The following is a 22,907-nucleotide window of genomic DNA, read 5'->3' as shown; positions in this document are numbered from 1 at the left end:
TGGTTTTTTACCACCAACAGAAAACAAAGGAATGAAGCTCCATCACAAAATATTTATGAAGCATATGTGAAGCCCTGGATTTGATCCCAGTACAAGTAAAAAGACAGCAGCAACAGCAGCAGGAAAAAGGAGAGGAGGAGGAAGAGGAGCAGGAGGAGGAGGAGGAGGAAGAGGAGGAAGAGGAGAGGAGGAGGAGGAGGAGGAAGAGGAGGAGGAAGAGGAGCAGGAGGAGGAGGAGGAGGAAGAGGAGGAGGAAGAGGAGCAGGAGGAGGAGGAGGAGGAGGAGGAGGAGGAGAAGGAGGAAGAGGAGGAAGAGGAGAGGAGGAGGAAGAGGAGGAAGAGGAGGAGGAGGAAGAGGAGGAAGAGGAGGAAAGAAGAATAAGAAGCCAAATACTCATTTGTAGGATGAGAAAAACTTAAATTTACTTACATAAACATATTCTATTAGTTGATCTACACATCACATTATTTTTACTCAACCTACATGACTGGTTTATCATTTTGAATGACTCTAAAAACTATGCTCACTAGAATAAAAAAACTTCATCAAGAAAGCACTTCAAAGTACATGAATAGAATATTTACAAATTTACATGAATATTTATTATTAAGACTATATCAGAAAAGCAGAATAACTTGGAGATTACATACTATATTCTCATTATAAGAATTGTTCATAACATTACCAAGACCAAACTCTAATGGCTAGTGTGTTGGAGGCCCAGGAATTTGATGTCCCAATTTAAAGACTATCAAACTGTAATAGGCCATGTGTCAATAAAGGCCTGAGACATTCTGAATTAGACTGCTGAACATTCTTTTTATTTCATTCTATTATTACTATCTTTAAGTAGTTGTACAAAGGAGTTGCCATGGAACAAAGCAAATTTGAAATGTTAGTAAAGCAAAATGTGCTGGAGAATATAAGAATGCCTACTAAAAGTATTTGGCCTTGAGTTTTAATCACAATTCCTTTTCCTTCCTTATGTGTACCTGATTTTTGATAATAGTGTAGGACAAAATTCAGTATTCAACTTAGCATTTGTTTGTTTAGAGATATGTTGGAAATGGCTTTAAAATATAAAAAGTTAATTTTTATTCTGAAGGCCTTTTTATGAAGCAGGCAAGATACACATCTCTTCTTCACAGATTTAAATATTTTTGTAATTACTTCAATTTAAAGTAATGTGTTAATTTTACTATTTCAGTTGACTTTAAGATCCAGAGAGGAAATATGTTTATTTTGGTAGCTTTGCCCACACAGTGACTGTGTAGTAGTAAAGGCTTCAGTTCATTTCAACTCTTTAATTTCCCATAATACAACAGAAAAGAGCAGAAGCAGAAGAAATCAATCCCAACTTATCCCTTGTCGAATATCAGCAAACACAATGTCACAAAACCAATGTGAAGAAATGGAGTATAGATTTTTTGCTGACATTTTTAAAGTGTTTGTGTCAAAGTATTTTTCTAATACAGAAAAAGGGATCGCTTGGCAAAATAAAGCACATGTTTCTTTTAAACTGTTGTGTTGGCTATTTAGGCTAATTTTAATAGCTTCTCTTCCTTATAAATTTCTAATCTAATATGATCTGGTTAGATTCAGCCCTTGAATTATGAAAATGTACACAAAAATAAATTTAGCATAAACATGGAAAACTTGAAAGGACCTTTTTAAAAAGTTAGGGGTTGATTTCGTAGATACAAAAAGAGGTATTTTTTACTAAACATGTTCAAATGCAGATTTAGAAAGGTCTGATTCATTTTTTCTTCTCTGATAATATATTTTTGTTTTGTTTTGTTTTTACTGGTTGGTCATGAGGCTTGAACTCTGGGCCTGAGCAATGTCCCTCAGCTGTTCAGCTCAAGGCTAGCACTCTATCACTTGAGCCACTACACCACTTCTGGTTTTCTGAGTGGTTTATTGGTGATAAGAGTCTCATGGACTTTCCTACAGGTGCTGGCTTGAACCATGATCCTCAGGTCTCAGCCTCCTGAGTAGCTAGGATTACAGGCATGAGCCACCGGCGCCTGGCTGATATTACATTTTTATTTTAAAGAACTTGAAATAAAAGTGTAGTTTGATTCATTTTATAATATACTATTAATTTTTATTAATAGTGGAATGCAATAATATATTTGTAAAATTAAATTTTACCTGCTTGTGAATAATTATTTAATAATTTTCTCAATGTTTTTATTTTCATTAGTTTAATTGAAGACCTAAAATTAATAGGTACATTTGATGAATATATAATTATGTATGATACAAGGGACCTTGGAAATGAATGACTGATTAAAGGGTTCTGGTGCAAGAATAGTGTTAATTGACTGTAGATTGATTGCTATGGAAAAATGAATTGAATGATGTAAAAATTCTGAGACTGCTAACTGGATTAAAATGCCCCAAATTTGGACATTTGAACATCAAGAGAAATTATAAAATTAAGAATCAAAATATCATTGATATCCTGCTAACTGTACCTCGTGTTTATAAGGCTAGTTACTTAGGAGGCTGAAAGCCATTGGATCATAGTTCAAAGCCAGCATAGAGAGAAAAGTCCATGAGACTCTATCTCCAAATAACCAGCAAAAAGCAGTTGTAGAGGTATGGTTCAAGTGGTAGTGCCAATCAAAAAATCAGGCCCAAGAGTTCAAGCCCCTGAGTTTAAAGCCCTGTACCATAAAAAATAAATGAGATTCTCTCTAAAAATAAGCAGTAGAAAAGCTTCTGGAGGGATGTTTCAGCAGAAGAGCATCTACCTGTGTTGTCTCTTGATTTGGAAATTCTTTCCTTTGATATTTGGGAAAAAGTAAGTTCATTCAATCTAATTTGGGAATTTTGCTCTTACTTCCTGAAATATTGAAGCCCTATTGTAGAAGCTGTTCCCTGTGATTGTATCTTCCAGTGATTCTTTATGCATCCATATGGTAGTTCAATATTTCATGTCTTACATTACGGTTTCTGTCCCAGTTTGAATTGATTTTAGTACATAACAAGAAAGTAGAGCTAATTCATATGAGGAATAGTTTGTAGTTAAATGTTCAAGAGAACAGGTTATTGTATTTACTTTGCTAGCTTAGAGTGGAAGAGCTCAGGGATAGAGCCCAGGTCCAGAGTTCAAGACCCACTACCTACAAAAAAAAAAAAAAAAGAAAATGAAGAAACAATATTTCAAAAAAGAATGTTTCAGAAAATTAGAATTGGCAAGGAATTTTCAGAGATCATCAAAGCACAGATAAACATTCTTTTTTTAAAAAAATAAGGTTTTTATTGTGAAAATTCCATACAGAGGGGTTACAGTGACATGAACAAGGTAATGAGTACATTTATTTTTTTTATTGTGAAAATACCATACAAAGGGGTTAAAATTACATGGGCAAGGTAATGAGTATGTTTCTTATCAAGCATTGTTGCCTCCTCCTTTGTATTTCCCCTACCATCCCTGCCCTCCCATCTCCATTACTGCACACCCCCACCCCACTGGCAAAGTTGTAAACTTCATTTTTTCGACATAATGTCTTGTATATCTCATTGTTGCAGTGGGTCCACCTGTATCCTTACTTAAACAATTTGTTTTTTCCCTTCCCCTTTCCAAATTAAACCAACATCAAATACAGTAAAAACAGGGGTTATACTGCTGGGCAAGGACATACAAAGCAACAAAGAAATATCTTATAAATATGTTAGAAACAATAGCAAGAAAGAAAAAAGGTTAGAGTCCTTATCTTTGGGTTCATTTCACCTAACATCAACTTATCTGACCTTTTCTGCTTGTCTCAAACATATAATAGTTATTGCAAATAAGGGAAACCGTGAGACCTATGTTTCTTTGGGCCTGGCTTACTTCACTTAATATAATTTTTTTCCAAATCTTCCCATTTCCTAACAAAGGGGGCAATGTTATTCTTTCTGATGTAGGCATAGAACTCCATTGTGTATAAATACCACATTTTCTTCATCCATTCATCTACTGAGAGACATAGAGAGCCCACGGATTCGGAGAAGATCTTCACTAGCCATACAATGGACAAGGGTCTCATATTTAAAATATACCTGGAACTCAAAAAATTAAATCCCCCAACAACAAATCCTCAAAGAAACAATTGCTTAATAAATAAGTGGGCTAATGACTTAAAGAGAAACTTCTCTGAAGTGGAAAGAAGGATGGCCAATAGACACATGAAGAAATGCTCAACCTCTCTAGACATAAAAAAAATGCAAATCAAAACAACATTGAGATACCACCTCACCCCAGTTAGAATGGCTATAATCAAGAACTCTAATAACAACAGATGCTGGAGGGGATGTGGACAGAAGAGAACCTTACTGCCTTGTTGGTGGGAGTGTAAACTTGTTCAACCACTTTGGAAAGTAGTATGGAGGTTCCTCAAAAGACTCCACATAGAGCTCCCCTATGATCCAGCAATCCCACTTTCGGGCATTTACCAAATGATCACAAACAAGACCATACTAAAGCTACCAGCACAACTATGTTTATTGCAGCATTATTTACCATAGCTAAGATATAAGTACATTTCTTATCAAGCATTTTTGCCTTCTCCTTTGTATTTCCCCTACCATCCTTGCCCTCCCATCGCCACCACTGCACCCCCCACCCCACCGGCAAAGTTGTAAAGTTCATTTTTCGACATAACATGCTGTACACCTCATTGTTGCAATGGGTCCACCTGTATCTCTATTTAAACAATTTGTTTTTTCCCTTCCCCTCCCCAAATTACACCAACATCAACTACAGTGAAAACAGGGGTTATACCGTGGGGGAGGGACATACAAAGCAAAAAAAAAATCACCTTATTGGGAGGGGATGTGGACAGAAGGGAACCTTAATCCATTGTTGGCAGGAATGTAAACTTCTTCAACTACTTTGAAAGTAGTATGGAGGTTCCTCAAAAGAGAAAATTCCCCTATGACCCAGCAATCCCACTTTGGATCATTTATCCGGATGATTACAAACAAGACTGTACTAAAGCTAGCAGCACAACTATGTTTGTTGCAGCATTATTTACCATAGCTAAGCTATGGAACCAACCCAAATGCCCCTCAGTAGATGAATGGATCAAGAAAATGTGGTATATAACACAATGGAATTCTATGCCTCCATCAAAAAAATGACATTGCCCCATTTGTTAGGAAATGGAAAGACTGAAGATATTATATTAAGTGAAGTAAGCCAGGCCCAAAGAAACATAGGTCCCATGGTTTCCCTTATTTGCAATGACTAGTATATGTCTGAGACAAGCAGAAAAGGTTAGATAAGATGATTTTAGGTAAAGTGAACCCCAAGATAAGAACACAGGACAGGTAAGCATTCTTGTCAATTGGGATTTCATGAAGTTAAAATGTTTCTGCACAGAAAAGAAAGCAATCACAGAATTCACCTGACAAGTAGTTTATTTCCAAAATGTATAAAGAATTCAACCTATCAATAAAATGAAAAATTATAGCCCTATTAAAATGTCCAATAGACCTGAATAGATTTTTCAAAATATGGCATAGTAAAAATAATTAGCAAATTTAAAAAATGATCAACATCACTAATCATCACTTGAGAAATGCAGACTTAGACCAACAGAGTAACCAAACACTGTCTGTAAGGAGAGAAAATGGACACTTTTATATTCTTAGAAAATGTAAGTTAAGTGTAGTCAATCTGGAGAATAATATCTTTATTTATTTTTAATGAAAGTGGAGTTTCAACATGATCCAGTAATTTCACTCCTGAGTTTACACTCAATCAAATAAGTTCCATAGGTTGAAGAGATATTTACATACAGCAATATTCATTGCTGTGTAATTCAAAATGGCAAGATTAAGTTAGAAGTTGAATGGATATAGAATATAGTATATATGGAATAAATTGATTATGGTTGTATACTGTACATTAAAGAGACCCAACTGCATTCATCTGTGACAACACAGATGAAGCTGAAGACATTAGATTAAGTGAAATTAACCAGACACATAAAAGTGATTACTGTTTATTTCAATTATCTGTGGACTCTAAAATGATGATATCCCCAAAGTTGAGAGTAGATAGCTGCATACCAGAGATGAGGTACATTGGAAATACTGCTGAAGGGTAAGATAGAAGCAAATTCAAGAGATCATATTATTATATTTAATAATATGTTATTTCCCAAAACATGCACATGACAAAGTATCCTTACTAGAAAGATAACTATGCAATGCATGTATTAAATATCTGGATTTATTCATTGTGAAATTGCTGATTTTATGTTCAAGTATTTCTGTTTCATAAAAATCTACCAGAATGTGTGCTAAAATGACCATGGTATTATTCATTCCCACCATCCATGTATGTTTCTTGTTGTTTCCTACCTTCCCTATCATTTGGTGATGTCAGTGTTACTATTATTTGCATTTCCTGGATTGTGAATTTTTGAACCAGATTTTAAGTGATAGTTTCTCAAAGATCTTTTGTTCTAGTTTTAAAGAGAGTTATTTGTTTTCTTGTTAGTTTCCAGGTTTTTTCAATTTGATTTTGATGAAGAAAAATTTAAACAATGGGGCTAACATCATCTAAGAATTCAATCTGTGTTGTCAAAATAAACTAAAATTCCAAAAGACACATAGAAAACAAAACCCCCAATACTCAACAATTGTCATGCAACACTACCTACCTTTCCAAACACTATTATTTAATACATTTGACATGAATTTATATTCTTAAATTAAAAATACCTTGAGAGTGTGGCATGTATAAAATTTATTTTTTAAAAGCATGAATAATATAAATTTCTAGTTAAGTATCTTAATTTTTGGAGCTGGGAAGGTGGCTCAGTGGTATAGCGCTTGCCTTGCATGCATGAGGCCCTGGGTTCGATTCTTCAGCACCCCATAAGCAAAAAGAAAAAAAGCCGGAAGTGGCGCTATGGCTCAAGTGGTAGAGTGCTAGCCTTGAGCTGAAGAGCTAGAGGACAGCGCCCAGGCCCAGAGTTCAGGCCCCACGACTGGACCCCCCTCCAAAAAAAAAGTATCTTAATTTTTATGATCCTTTTTATTGTTGCTTTGGAAGTTCTTGGAAATGTTTGTTACTAAATATATTTGTTTCATCACAATTTCCAAAACAAGGCTAGAGCTTTATCACTTGAGTCAGTCATACTCCACGTTTTTATTTTTGTTAATTGGAACTGAGTCTCATGGGTGTGGTCCTCAGACCTCAGCATCCTTAGTAGCTAGAATCCAGGCATGAACCCCCAGTGCATAGCTAATTCTTAGGGATTATTAAAAGTGATTTTGAAGAGTTGCTCCTCTCCAGTTTGACACTCATGATAAAGTAAAAAAACAAATCACTTAAATATTTTTAAATTGGCTTGGCTTTTACCAAAAAAAAATAGAACTATATTTCATCTTTTACAAGTAAGTTACTTAAGATGAAGTTATCTAAATTCAATTTGCATTTACTATGAAAAAAGATAGATATCAGCTGGTATTTGGATTTATTAAGAATTAAATATGCTGCATCACCATAACCAAGATCTGAAATCATTGAGGTCTATGAGTAGGTCAGAAAAATGTGGTATACATACACAATGGAAATTTATTCATCCATTAAAAAGAATGATATTGTACGATTGGCGGGGTGGGGGTTGGGGTGTGGAGAAGGGAAGGGATGGGAAGGGGAAACAAAGGAGGAGGCAACAATGCTTGATAAGAAACGTACTCACTATCTTGCCCATGTAATTGTAACCCTTCTGTCTGGTATTTTCACAATAATAAAAAAAAAAAAGAAAAAAAAAAGAAATCAAAAGACCTGAAACAATAAGTCAGGCCCAGGGAGACAGAGGATGCATTTTTTCTCTTAAATGTGTGGAAGCTAGATTTATTTTATAAGCAAATACAGGAAAAAAGAATCAAACATGATGTTACAGCTCAAATGCACATGTTAATCTAAAATAGGAGAATATAATTTATTAGGACATCAAAACAATGCCTTTAATTGTTTTCTTCATTTCTAAGACTTGCAGAGTAGACTTGTATAGCTGTACATGCATCCTATTAGGGCTAATTGAAAATAGACGACGCAATTAACCTGCATCTTAGTAACATCCATTAACACTTAATGTCGAAGTCTAATCCCAATAAAAAGAGTTTCAGATTGGAAAGAAATGTGGTGAATAATTCAAATTCATCTGATTTTCTCTTACTGAGTAAATTAAAGAAATGAAAAGCTAATAAGACATCACCTAAAGCAAAAATTAGATCATTTTCTTTCTTAATCTTTGCTTTTTTTCTCAGTTAATTTCCATTTCATAACTCTATAGATAACTCAATGATTCTAGGTATTTAGACAAAATACAGCAGAAATGAGCATGTGTCCATGAAATAAATAAGATATCAAAGCAAAAGAGTAAAAGTTAATATGTAAAATCTCATTGAAAAGAAATTGCCTTGATAATTTTATCAATGCCTTAAAAAATTAGAAAAAAATACATTTTTATCATTATTAAATTTCTTAGTGCCACTGCTTTTAATCTAAAAATATGATCATGTCATGAGATTTTTGTTTTGTAAGTCTTTAAAGTGTTTTATAAGCTATAATTAATTTACTTAAAAAGATGCAATGTTTAAATTACATATTACTGAGTACTTGGCTCAAGGGATAGGGCATTTGCCTGTCAATCTCCAATACTGCTAATATGTAAACAAATGAAGTAAAGGCCACACATACTTGCAACACTCTTTTTTTAAAACTAGTAGTGACATCTCTACACATGCTTTTTTATGTTTTTTTTTTATTGTAAAAATAGTGTACAGAGGGGTTACATTTTCATGAATAAAGTAATGAGTACATTTCCTATGGAGCATTCCTCTGTTTTTCCCCTACCATCCCTTCCCTCCTCACCTTCCCTACAACTCCCTCCCCGCTTCCTGTTGTAAAGTTCATTTTCAACATTGTGTCTTGTACATCTCATTGTTACAATGGGTCAACCTGTATCCTTATTACAGCATTTTGTTTTATCCCTTCCCCTCCCCAAATTAGAAAAATGTATATACAAGATGCAGGGCACCAACATCAAATACAGTGAAAACAGGGGTTATACTGGGGGAAGAACATACAAGAGAAACAAAAAAAAATCACGTAGTACATTTTAGATACATTAAAAACTGTAGTAAGAAAGAAAAAACAAAGGAGGAGGTAACAATGCTTAATGGGAAATGTACTCATTTTTCTCACTTATGTAACTATAACCTCTCTGTACATTATTTTTATAATAAAAAACATATAAAATTAGTTCTTTCCGATTTTACACTTGGCTCTTATTTGCAAAATTTGGAGGTAATTTGAGATGGAGATACGGAAGGACTTTGAGCTAGATGAAACTGAGTCATTAATTGATAACATGGAACTAATGAAGCCAAACAGATTCCTTATTCATTAATAATAATAAAAAATTTCCTGCCTTAACAACTCATTGCCTACCTAGACACACCTATGCAGTATAAAGGGTATAGTCTTTAGGGTGATTAGAAAATCAAAAGAGGTAAATTCTATTTAATAATAAATGCATCTATATACAAAAATAGCCAATTTCATGATTATGGGTAGATAGGAGAGTAAAGTATAAAAATTAAAACAGACTGTAGAAGGGAAAAATAAGGAAAAGATGTGAACCTTAATAAATGGGTGATGAGTTATACAGCTATGCAAAAAAAACAGAATTCCTTGTGAAAGGGGAAGTAGCATTTAAGTAGGATAAAATATTCATCAGAATAAAACATGTCTCCCCTCTGCCACGATGTTTTATGACAAGTGCAGAGGTTGGGAAGTTAGTTTTACTTTATGTGTCTCCAAAGAACAGAATCGATGACTGGAGTTACAGTGGAGTAGGTTTAGCTCATTTGGATGGAGTGCTGCATAAGTCAATACTGTCAAAAGGAACTGAATGGATACACACAACAGAGGGTTTTCTGATGCTGGAAGAGTTTTGCCTGCTCGAAGAAGAATTCTCCACTGGAAACACACTGGAACTAAAGATCTTTCCATCTTTTGTTTCTCCATTTCTTAATCTACTCTACAAATAATTTTCTTATTAAATATTTCTTTGTCCTCAATATTTTATATCAAATCTCAGATCTTAGGCTACCCATCTTTCTGTAAAGCCTTTATAGAGAATCATAAAACAAAGTGCTGCATATCATTAACCTAGGAACATTAACAATATCTTTGGTGAATAATAAAACAGGCTTGATTACCCATTTCAGCACAGATTGTATGATTTCACACTTTAGTGGTCAAATAGTGAATTAAAACAAAGCTATAAGCAAAAGAGAAGCTCTTACAAAAGAAAGATTTTAAGTGTTTATAACAGAAAACAATTTAGCTACAAGACATAGTCTTCTAAGCCAGTTGATAAGAATTTCTTAGTTTTAAAGTGCTTCTGATCTATTCTCTATTATGCTTTTAAACAGGTTGGGTTTTCTCATTAATACCTTATGGGCTAATCAGTAAACTTCTTGTCACCTAGTATTTATATACCATTCAGGAGTACTTTCTTTTCCTTTTTATATATTTTTAAATTACTTTTATTGCAGACTATGGGCTGGCCTGGAACTTTCCATGCAGTCCAGGTTGGTCTCAGACTCAAAATCTTCCACTTTTAAACCCTCTGGAGTTTATATTACAGGTACAGTACTACCAAATCCAGGTAAGGAGTACTTTTATTTCAATTTTCATGTAAAAAAAAACTAAACACATGTTTAATCATAAGAAAAAGATAAAAAATCATGATATACAATTATTATTAAGCAGTATTATATTTATAGCCATTTAGTTAGAAAAACATTTATCCTATAAGATTCAAGTAATGAGTCCTACAATATGTAAAATAAGTTGAATTAAATAAACCATTTAGTCTAGCCCTTTGCTCCTAGATGTGAGTGGGCAAATTGTTAATGATGAGTCCCACACATTTCAAGAGAAAATGTTTAAATCGTTGTGTTTGGCTAAGCCACAATAGTTATTGCAGCGTTCCCGTTTGGGTTCATAATGAAGAAAAGGTATGTATTTTTTCTTAGTGACTTCTAAAGAATTTCTTATGGAATTCAGGATTTATGGACAATTACATTATTATAAACATCACCTGAGATGCTTTTCATTTATTTAAAGAAGTGTGTCTATTTTTCTTACATTCAGGACATTTTACAGGTTTCAGAAATGTCAAGTTATTACTATCTTTGAATTTTTAATCAAGTGTCACACTGTGCCCCGAAAAATTAGGTCAAGTCGCTTTTTTGATACAACTCACCCTGACATCTGACTCAATGGGAATTCCCTTCCTTGTTAGTCACAAAATTTCTAAGAGGTGAAAATTGAGTGGTTGATGCAAATTGCCAGTAGAAGCAAGCCAAGTTTCCTCAATGCACATAAAGAATTTTCTTCATTTACTCACTGGTGTTCACCCAGAGCCAGAAGCAAAGTTATTTATCTGATCAGACTACCTCCTGCCCAGGCTTACAAATCCCTAAGGAAGAGCAAAGGTACAAACTGTATTGCTGGAGTTCAAATCACAGTGGGACCTCTACACATCCCTCAATATTATGGTCAGATATCTGTTTATATTTTCATGACTGTTTTGGAATATTAGAAATACTAGCCACATGATGCCGTAGACCTATTTAGCCAGACAAGACAATCAAGAGGTAGGTTTTCAGATTATTTAACAAATTAATATTTTAGTTTCCTTTCCCAAGTAACTTACTACATAGTTGTTATTATCACACTCATGTTAATTGATCATATTTTCATATTTATATAGCTGTTAGATCCCATTGAATGTCTAAGGCAAGATAGTTTTTTTTTGTTTTTCTTTTCATAATACCAGTACCCATCAAGGTGTCCAGCACATAAATGTTATTGATTTAACTTTTTACTAGATAAAGCACAAAAGAAGGCATTTATCTTCATCTTTATTATTGTAAGATTTTCATTATATTTTAATGTATAGTATTTTACTACTGTATACTTCTGTCTTGAAACGGCCAATAAATGAAATGTTTTATGTGTTATTTAATATTACTGATAAGCCATCTTGTTATAATAACTCTTTGCTCTTCTATTTTCAAATAACTTGTAAATCCAATTTTTCTTAATTGTTCACAGCTTTTATTTTTCCTTTACTATTCATATACTATATTGCCCTATTATCTGTGTATAGTCTCAATAACATTTCCAGAAAATCTTCTTTGACTTATTTAAAGAAGTTACTTAAGGTGGAGTCTCCAATTCTTGTTTTTTTTCTCTTTTTAGTCTAAACTTCAATACCAAGATTTAGATATTATCCTCCATATCTCCCATCAGTATTTAAAATCCACTGTCTGAAATAACTGAGTGATCTTTACTTCTGTTTATATTTTCTCACTCTTCCACATTTAATATCCTATGACCTTTCCCTCATACCAAAATGCAAGCAGTTGTTTCTCCCTTGTAGTCTACAAAGTCTCATAATCCGGCTATTAGAAGATAAGAATCTTTGTGGTAAATAGTTACATTATGATTTAAATAATCCCTTTGTATGTTCACAGGGCCATCAGTAGAAGAGTTTGGGAAACAAGTGGCTTGTCTTTGTGGTGTGTGCCAAGGATAACTGGCTTTTTACAAGGCTGCTCAGGGCTTCAGTGGAAAGATGCCAGGAAACAACATGGAGACTACATTGCCTTTCATAACTAACCTTTGAAATTCAGAAACTTTTCTTCAGCTCTCTCTTGCTTATAACTAAGTAACAAGGCTACCCAGATTGAAGACAGCAGGACATTGATCCACTTCTTCATAGAGAACCTGAGAGGTACAATTATAGAAAAACATGTGACATGACTGACAAATCTATTTTGGCCATCAGTAAAAAGGCAATCTCCCATAGTCTATTCACTGGCAACAATTCACTTCATTTCAATATGCATAATAGTTGTCTTCTTTTCCTTAAGACCAGCGAAGTGACAACATATTAAAATATCAGCCAAAAGACTGTTTAATGTTCAGATAATCATAACCTACACCTTTTACATGCAGGAGAGCCTCCTCTGATCAAGTTTTTCTTGTCATTTATAAAGAAAAGATGCCAAGAAAATTGAACAACAGGAATGGAAAACAATCTTACATAAACCATTTTACTTAACTGGGAATTCCGTAGCAGCCTAGCACAGCCCTGATGGCTTTTGTGTGAAAACTGAGTTTTGATTTTTAATGATTCCAGAGGCCAGAAAATTAAGATGAAGTTGCTGTTGGTGTTGGTTTCTGAGAGGTGCTTTCTTCCTGACAGTTACTGCCCTCTATGACATTTTTCTTGTGGGCATTCACTTCCTGGTGTATTTTCCCCTCCTTGTAAGGACCTCAATCCTACTTGATGAACAATTTATACTTCTATTTAACCTTAATTATTTACAGAAGGTCTTTGCCTTCATACAGTCACATTGAGGTTAGGATGTCAATATTTAAAATGAGGGAGGGTCACAAGTCAAACATAACACATTGCTATTCAAAAATGAGAATTGGAAACAAAGATTCTGATAACCAATCAAGATTTTATTCCAAATTCTATTATTTACTCCATGTTTTCATGCTGTCTAGGGGCTTTCAGTTCCATATATGTTTAGCACAAATTCATAATTTTCTGGCTTCCTTATTACACCTAGTTCTATTAATGCTCTCATGAAATTGGCCTAACTGTCCTTTTTAACTTCAGTTTGAGTAATTTTATATCTCTTACATAATATCCAAATAATGTCAAGGAGGAGGAAATTCCCAACTAGGCAGTAGATTCAGAGGATTGCCAAAACTCATTCAACAGAGATGGTTTAAATGGGTACTTTAAAAATAGTTTAAAGAGACTTAATAATGTATTAGACTGAGTAGAATTCTGAATACAAATGCTTTTTAAAGTCAGTATATGGACAAGCAAAAACTTTTTAAAATATAGAATTATTATTATTTTTCTTATTGTAAGAATAAAGTAGGCATAAAAATTAATTTTATAAGGAAAGCATCTCAGAAAATGAAAAGAGGAACAAAATGTTAAAAGAAGTAAAATACTGTCTTTTATGCATTTTTATTACTTTTTGAAGCCAGTTTGCTGATAATTTTTATTATGATTCCTTCTCATTTTGGTTTACATTTACTGAACAAATGTCACATTTTATTAAAATATAAAAACTTGAAACTTTGTAAAAATTGTGATAAAATATTACATTATATGTATGCACAGAAAGTTAATTTAGACTTTTTAGAGTTGCTTCAATGTTCCCTGAAATGCCAGACCTATTAATTCAGTTGAAACCTACAAGCAGATATTAAATGCTTTGTCACTTTTACTTGAGTTAATGAACATAAAGATCATTTTTCTCTCATAACAAGAATCAGCTACCTTATACTATAAATAAAGATGTTAAGAATAATTTAATTGGAAAACCAACAAATCATTTCTCCAAGCCACCAAAACCAATAAATCTTAAGTATCATTGAAACAAAAACTAATTATATTCAAACTTAATATGTGTGTCAGTGTATCGGGTTTGCTGGTTTTCCAAGTCTAGGTATTTTCTTTTGACCAAAAATTTTATATGACAACATACCACCCAGTTCATATAGAACTAATAAAAAATATTTTAGAGAGAAACACTCCAAAATGTGAAATAACACATTTTCCAAACACTTTATGAAATGTGTCCCATAAAATAAATGTTTAATAAACCTGAGTCACTAAATTTCCATGAAATACACACATTCAAACATATACTTCTGATCTAGTCAACTCAATGAACTTTGCATGTTGAGAATTAGGTTTTAATTAGCTTTTCACTACTATTTGTAAGTAAGGCTAACATTGAGTTCTAAATGTTCTTCAGACCAATTCTACTTCTCTGGTTTGATCATTATCACTGTCCTTGCAGTATTTCTGAAAAATATTCTCATTCTTTAAAAAACAGCCTATAACCTCATAATAATTGATATGAATATTCTTAGGTGCTTTTTTATTATAAGTTTGAACTAACTTCTATCTAATTTGCCATAAAAATCCTAGTATATAGAAGGATATATGTGAGAGAGAAGGAGAGTATGTGCATTACACATTAGGTTCTAGATGACATATATATATATATATAGAGAGAGAGAGAGAGAGAGAGATTGATTGATATACTACAGACAGATAGATGATAAAGAGAAAGATAGACTCTAGTCATTAATGGATCTCCTCTTACAGAATGAATTCCAAGAGTTTTAGTTATACTTTACATACACATACATACACACGTATATACATGTATATATCATACACCATATAGTTTTTTTGCCATTCATTGTTAAACTTTATTGAATTATCCAAATAAGACAGAAAATGTCATCCTGAGTCTTTTTGTAAATATTTTTTACAGTAAAGATATTGTACAGAGGGGTTACAGTTACATGAGTAAGGTAATGAGTATGTTTAATATGGAGCATTGTTACCCCCTACAATCCCTTCCCTCCAGACCTCCCCAACTCCCACCACCCAAGTTGTATAGTTCGTTTCAACATTGTGTCTTGTAGGTCTCAATGGATCAACCGGTATCCTTGTTTCAGCATTTTGTTATTTCTCTCCCCCCCAAAATTAGAAAAATGTATAATCAAGATGAAGGGCACCTGAATCAACCAACAGGGGTTATACCACAGGGGGAAGAACATACAAAGAAAAAAAAAATCACATAGTACATTAAAAACAACAGCAACAAAGAAAAACCTCTTGTGTTCATACCACTTGAGACACAATACCCCTTCTGGTTTTTCTGCTTATGTGGTACTGAGGAATCAAACCAGGGTCTCATACATGCAAGGCAAGCACTCTACCACTGAGCCACCTTCCCAACCCGTAGAACTCTGAAGAATTTATAAGACAAAATACCCCCAGAGCTAGTTACAAACCTATGTGTCTAAGAGGCTCAGCTCTAAACACTGGTTGTTTGAGTCCAGCCTGTAAAAAAAAAATCTATGAGATTCCATCTCAAAAATAATTAGTAAAAACCATGACTGGAGGCATGGCTCAAATGCTAGAGTACAGATAAGCTAACTCAGCGAAAGACCCTGAGTAAAGGCCTAGGTACCACCAATAAAATAAATAAATAAATAGGGCTGGGAAGGTTGCTCAGTGATAGAGTGCTTGCCTTACATGCATGAGGCTCTGGGATCGATTCCTCAGCACCACATAAGCAGAAAAAGTTGGAAGTGGTGCTATGTCTCAAGTGGTAGAGCGCTAGCCTTGAGCTGAAGAGCTGAGGGACATTGCCCAGACCCAGAGTTCAGGCCCCATGACTGATAAAAATAAATAATTAATTAGTGAACTAATTAATTAAAATTGTATTAAAACATGAAAATAATATAAAATATGATTAATAATGTATAGAAAATTTCTCAGATAGATAAATGCTTCTTTGCTATAAATTTACTCAGTGATTCTATGAACCATAGATACATGTCAGAAGCTTTTCTATCCAAGTAAAAATAAATGCAGTATGCATTTTCCAGGTTGTACTGACATTTCAATGTAAATTGAGAATATTTTGTTCTGAGTATGGCTTAAAGTAATTTTTATCCTACAGAAGTACAAGTCTGCCCCAAAGAGAAAGGGATTGTAGTTTAAGATAACATGAGTAAATTGATGCATTATGGGAATTCTGCACATCATTTATACATGTCCAAATGTAATAGCACAAAATGCATCACCATAAATCATTTCTCTCTCTTATTTAAAGTATAGTAAGGTCACCTCCAAAGTTAAGATAATATTAGCTATTTTATTTATTACAAGACAGAAAATAAAACTGGCAATCTCTTACAAGACTACAAGTACATTTTTCCTTTGGATTTTGTTTCTTCTCTCTCTTTTATGATATTTTGATGTTGGTTTTACCAGAGAAGCAAAACACACGATAATGTGAATCATAAATTTTCTGAGCTAAATGGAGTCCATTAAGTGAAACACTGAATGCAATACTGTTAGATAAGAAATGGCAGGTTGCCATAAATTAAGCAAGAGCCATTCTGGAGAGTATAAAGTAGAGTTTTAAGATTCTCAGTAGCTCATTTATCAACAGCCACAAAAATATCTTGTTTACAAAGTAGCATCTTAAACAAAGAATGTGAAAAATCTTCTAAAATCTTTACTATTTGGCAATGTATCAGACCATATTCTAATCAGATAACTATCCTAGGATGGCTGACAGTTTGATTACCCAATGGTCAGGAAATATGAATTCTCTTATTTATTTCACATTACTTTAATCTATTTAGAAGTCATTCCGAACAGTGTGGATTATTGTAAGAAGCTCAAAGAAAGTTGTGGTTGTTTCGTTTTGTTTTGTTGAGCCAGCTTTGGAAATGAGCACCCATTTTTCACATTTAGAATGATAACAAGGCATGCAAAAAGATAATAGTTACAGAGACAGAACACTGGCCTTGACTTTCATGCACCATGCATGAAATTTCCATCATGGAAGTGTGTGCATCAAGAATGAGAGTGACTATGTACACTTAAAAATCTCACTTTCATGAATCATGGTCTGAGCAGGCAAGATAATTAGAGCAAAATAAAAAAGAACATAAATTACAGGTTTGTGTATTAGCTAAATAAAGACACGTGCAACTTTTCTTCCCATTACATGAAATATATTTCTGCCATATCACTCTGTTTTTAAAACTAATGAAGTTTTACATAACAATGCCTCTTATTTCCATTATATGACAATTATCATTGACTCAGAACACTGCAGGTTTCTATTGTAGGGTACCTACCAGTTACAGGGGTTTATATTGTAAGGGTACCTATTGCACAAGTTTGGTATTAGATACCATTCATGAGTATAAGCTCTCATGAGTAACATGTTTTTCAAGTTACATTATAAGACACAGCAGACCATAGAATCAGGAGATAATCTTACTAACAAGGAATATCTTTTTTTTTTAATTTTATTTTATTTTATTTGAGAATATACTGTACAGAGGGGTTACAATTACATGGGCAGGATAATGCATACATTTCTTACCAAGCATTGCAGCCTCCTCCTTTGTTTACCCTTCACCTCCCTTCCCAGCCTCCCTTCTCCCCCCCCACCCAATCATACCCCCCTCCCCCCCACACCGACATTGTAAAGCTGGTTTTGACATGACATTTTGTACTTCTCATTGTTGCAACAGGTCCACCTGAATCCTTAAACGATTTGTTTGTCCCCATCTCCTCCACATGTTATACTGACATCAAATATAGTGAAAGCCGGGGTTACACTGTGGGGGAGGGACATACAAAGCAACAAAGAAATAATCTTATAAATGCATTAGAAACACATGCATGAAAGAAACAAAAACATTAAAATACATATTTAAGGGTTCATTTTCCTAACATCACATTATCTGACCTTTTCCGCTTGACTCATACCTATACTAGATATTGCAAATAAGAGAAACCATGGGACCTATGTTTCTTTGGGCCTGGCTTACTTCACTTAATATAATTTTTTCCAAACCTTTCCATTTCCTAACAAATGGGGCAATGTCATTCTTTCTGATGGAGGCATAGAATTCCATTGTATATATATACCACATTTTCTTGATCCATTCATCTACTGAGGGGCATCTGGGTTGGTTCCATATCTTAGTTATGGTAAATAATGCTGCAATAAACATAGTTGTGCTGGTAGCTTTAGTGTGGTCTTGTTTGTAAACATTTGGGTAAATGCCCAAAAGTGGGATTGCTGGATCATAGGGGAGATCTATGTGAAGTCTTTTGAGGAACCTCCATACTGCTTTCCAAAGTGGTTGAACAAGTTTACATTCGCACCAACAATGAAGTAAGGTTCCTTTCTGTCCACATCCCCTCCAGCATCTGTTGTTGTTAGAGTTCTTGATTTTTGCTGTTCTAACTGGAGTGAGGTGATATCTCAATGTTAACAAGGAATATCTTGTAGGCATTGTTTTGTTAACCCATCAATGGGTCTTTGGCCAAATAGCAGATAACTTGAACTCCAGTTAATATTCTCAGAACATTTATCACAATTTATTTCTACTAAAATAGAAAGTGTCAGGTGATGTGTCATGTCTGTGATTCTAGCTACTAGGGAGAAGGGTTGATATAGGAAGATTGAAGTTCAAGATCACCTAAGGAAAAGTTAGTGAGACCTATAATCTCAACAAAACAAGCTTCGTAAAGTGACTCACAACTGCAACCCCAGCTGTGAGAGAGGAACAAATAGGAGAATTATGGTCTGAGTTTAGCCTAGTCAAAAATCATGAGATCCTATTTAAAAATATGACTAAAGAAGAAGGACCAGAGTTATCGTTCAATACAAAGGGAGATTGGATTTGCCTAAATAGCATGAAGCCATGATATTAAAATTCAGTAGTGTAGAAGTAAAAACACAGGGCAAGTAATGGCAAGGAAGGGAAGGGAAAAAATCATGTCAGTCACACTGAGACTAAAGGAGGATACTCTTAAGACAGGAACAGAAATGCACAATGTCTATGTACATCTGATCATACAAAATATTTATCAAAATTAACTCCAGAGAATGGAAACAAGAGTTTTTTTTCTGTTTCTTTTCTGCTTTTTATTTTCTTTTCATTTTGTCTTGTTTTTCTATATGTCTTTGGGAGTGTAAGAGAAGACAATGGAAATGCAGGGACAAAGGGTAAACAAAAGCAGCAGTGGTGCTCACTAGACACTATTTTGAAAATGAACTGTACATATTGTGGGTGGGATGGGAGGGAAAAACTGGGAGAGAGCAAGGGAAGGGGTAACAGTGTCCACAAAGGAAATTTATCTTTTGCTTGATTTATGTAACGCTGACCCCTTCTGTTTGAGGCATTTTCAAATAAAAATAATAACAACAAAAGAAAAAACAGTGCCAACAGCTGTATGTGTCTCCATCATAAGATTGTAAAAGAATCATCAACATTCTGCCCTATCATAATTGATCTGTTTCAACAAGCAGATGTAGGGAAATAGCACGAGTTGACTCAGGAGTTCTGAAGACATTAGAAAGAGGCATGGGGCCCTAGTCAGGAAGGAGATAATGGTGCCAAATATTGTGGTAATTGACACGCTTAAATTGTTGAAGAAAAACTTAAAAGTGTTATAAAATATATGTTTCATAATGTATCCTTGGATATAATGCAGTATAAATAATTAACTGAATATTTCATAAGTGAACTAAAGTGTTTTCATGGAAGCTATTTTAGAATTACTGGTTGAAGAGATATGTGAGCATTCTGTACTCCGTGTGTGTGTGTGTGTGTGTGTGTGTGTGTGTGTGTGTGTGTGTGTGTGTGTGTGTGTGTGTCCTAGGGCTTAAACTCAGGTCCTGGGTGCTATCACAATATACCACTGGAGCCACAACTTCACTTCCAGCTTTTTGGCAGTTTGTTGGAGAGTTTCACAGACTTTACACCTCAAGCTAGCTTTGATCAATGATTCTCAGATCTCGGCCTACTGACATCTAGATGGAATTACAGGCATGAGCCACCAGCACCTGGCAGAGTTCTGTACTATATTTACAACTTTTTAGAGTTTTAAAATGAGTTAAAAATTAAAACAATATTTTTCTCTTCCCCTCCACAAATTATACCAACATCAAATACGGTGACAACAGGGGTTATACCGTGGAGGAGGGACATACAAAGCAACAAAGAAATCATCTTATAAATATGTTAGAAACAATCACAAGAAAGAAAAAACATTTGAGTCCTTATCTTGGGGCTCATTTCACCTAACATTAACTTAGCTGACCGTTTCTGCTTGTCTCAGACATATACTAGTTATTGCAAATAAGGGATACTGGTGGACCCATTGCAACAATGAGATGTACAAGACATTATGTCCAAAAACGAACTTACAACTTTGGGGACAGGTGGTGGTGGTGGTAGTGGGGAGATGGGAAGGGATGGGAAGGGGAAACAAAGGAGGAGGCAACAATGCTTGATAAGAAATGTACTCATTACCTTCCCATGTAATTGTAACCCCTCTTTACGGTATTTTCACAATAAATAAATAAATAAAATAAAATAATGTAACAAGGACATAGGTTCAAAAACATGATCAAACACAAAAATATAATGTGAATATTACCTAATCATCAATTTTAATTCTATATTTTTAGCATCATATAAATGTGTCATTGTTTAACTCTCACATCACCTTAATACTAAAACTTGACAGACTCAGAGAATAACAGCTCCTTGGGACATTAGTATGGAAAAAAGATACCCAAAATATGTTATGCAGCATGTGTTAGGATTTGTTTCTATGGAGAAATTGTAGGTAAAGTTAGATACTCTGTTTGGCAGTTCTCCAAAACTAAAAGCATAACATAAAATAATAACCAATCCTGGTAAACCAAAGAGCAGATGGATTGTTTACTTCCTTTCCTGATGACTGAAAAGCAGATGTGATTATTACATGACAGCAGTGTCATACCTGAGGGAGAAGGAAGAAAAACTTCAGTGTCACTCATTAGCAAGTAGAAGTGAATCCGTTGTTCAGAAGAAATGACAAAATCATACCTATACAGACCATTCAAGGAAGAAAAAATTTCCTCTGCAGAGACTCTTTGTCCTTTATTCCCACTGCTGCCTCTGCATGAGACTCTGCCCAGTTTCTATCCCTTTTCGTACAAAAGCCTAAAAATGTAGTTTTCACTTATTCATTTCTGAATTATCCTCATTTTCATTGTGTTTTCCTTCCTCCATGAGAATGGCAGATACTTACAAAACAAAATAACAAAATAAAATAAATAAAAATGCAAATTTCAATACTAGAAATACAGAAATAAAGCATGATCTTTTAGTATGCTCTATAAATTATTTTTTGCTTGTGCCATACTCTGGGATGAAGACATATAAAACAAACAGGTTGTGGACATAAAATTTTGTGGTGATGAATTCTAATTTATATATGGCTTAATTACTTAAGGGCTCACATGCTTACATGGGAATTTGCATACCATTTAAAACATATTAAAATTTAAAAGTAGCAAGTAAAATTGGTAAAAAGGAAATCTTTGTTTATTCAATATAACTTTTGCCAATGTGTTTACAAACTTCATGATTAAGCCCTTAAAAGGTATAAATCACTCCTTGACTTCTGATCTTATTTTTTTCCTGTCACAATGAAATTTCTAAATAAGGTGTAATGTTTATAGTACTAGAATATATGAGTCAATAAATAGCTCCAGAAAGTGATGGAGTGCCAAAACAAAAGAGAGGTGTTTGATAACCACCAAATCATGTGTTTGTGGTACATGTCAATTTAACAGACATGATTCTCCTCAGGGAAAACTTTCACACAATAAAGAAACCAACAAAATAGTGTAATCAATTTCAAAGCCCTATTACTATTTTTAATTGCTTTGATATTTCTTGGCAAGTAGGTAAATCATATTATAACTCAACATAACATAATACATTACAACTCATACACTAGAGAATTGATTTGTGTACCATGTAACCTTATAAAAACTTAATTTAAACAAATGTACAGTGACATTATTTTATAAAAATCTATCGGCATTCTTTTCCACTGCTATTTTCACATTTTGAAATTTTAACTATGAGAAATTTTTAATAGAAGATTCCTTACTTGAATTTTTCAAAAAAATCAATTATGTGATATCTTTACATACTCCTTTGTACAACTAATATTATTTTAATTTAAAAATAAAATAAAAATAAATCATATATAAATAAATCTATGTATATATTTGTATATGTTTGGCTTTATTTTGTAGTAATGTATATTTTCATTCTTTTTGCACACATTAATTACTGGGTATCATAAGTAGGTTACACCTTCTCTGCAGTAAAGTTAAATAGGGCTAAACTTACTTTTTTCAGGAATATCATGTTTTA

Source organism: Dipodomys merriami, unplaced genomic scaffold, assembly GCF_024711535.1.
Source record: "Dipodomys merriami isolate MVZ:Mamm:240054 unplaced genomic scaffold, mDipMer1.0.p SCAF_8, whole genome shotgun sequence".
NCBI classification, from domain to species: Eukaryota; Metazoa; Chordata; class Mammalia; order Rodentia; family Heteromyidae; genus Dipodomys; species Dipodomys merriami.
This window is presented reverse-complemented; position numbering follows the sequence as displayed.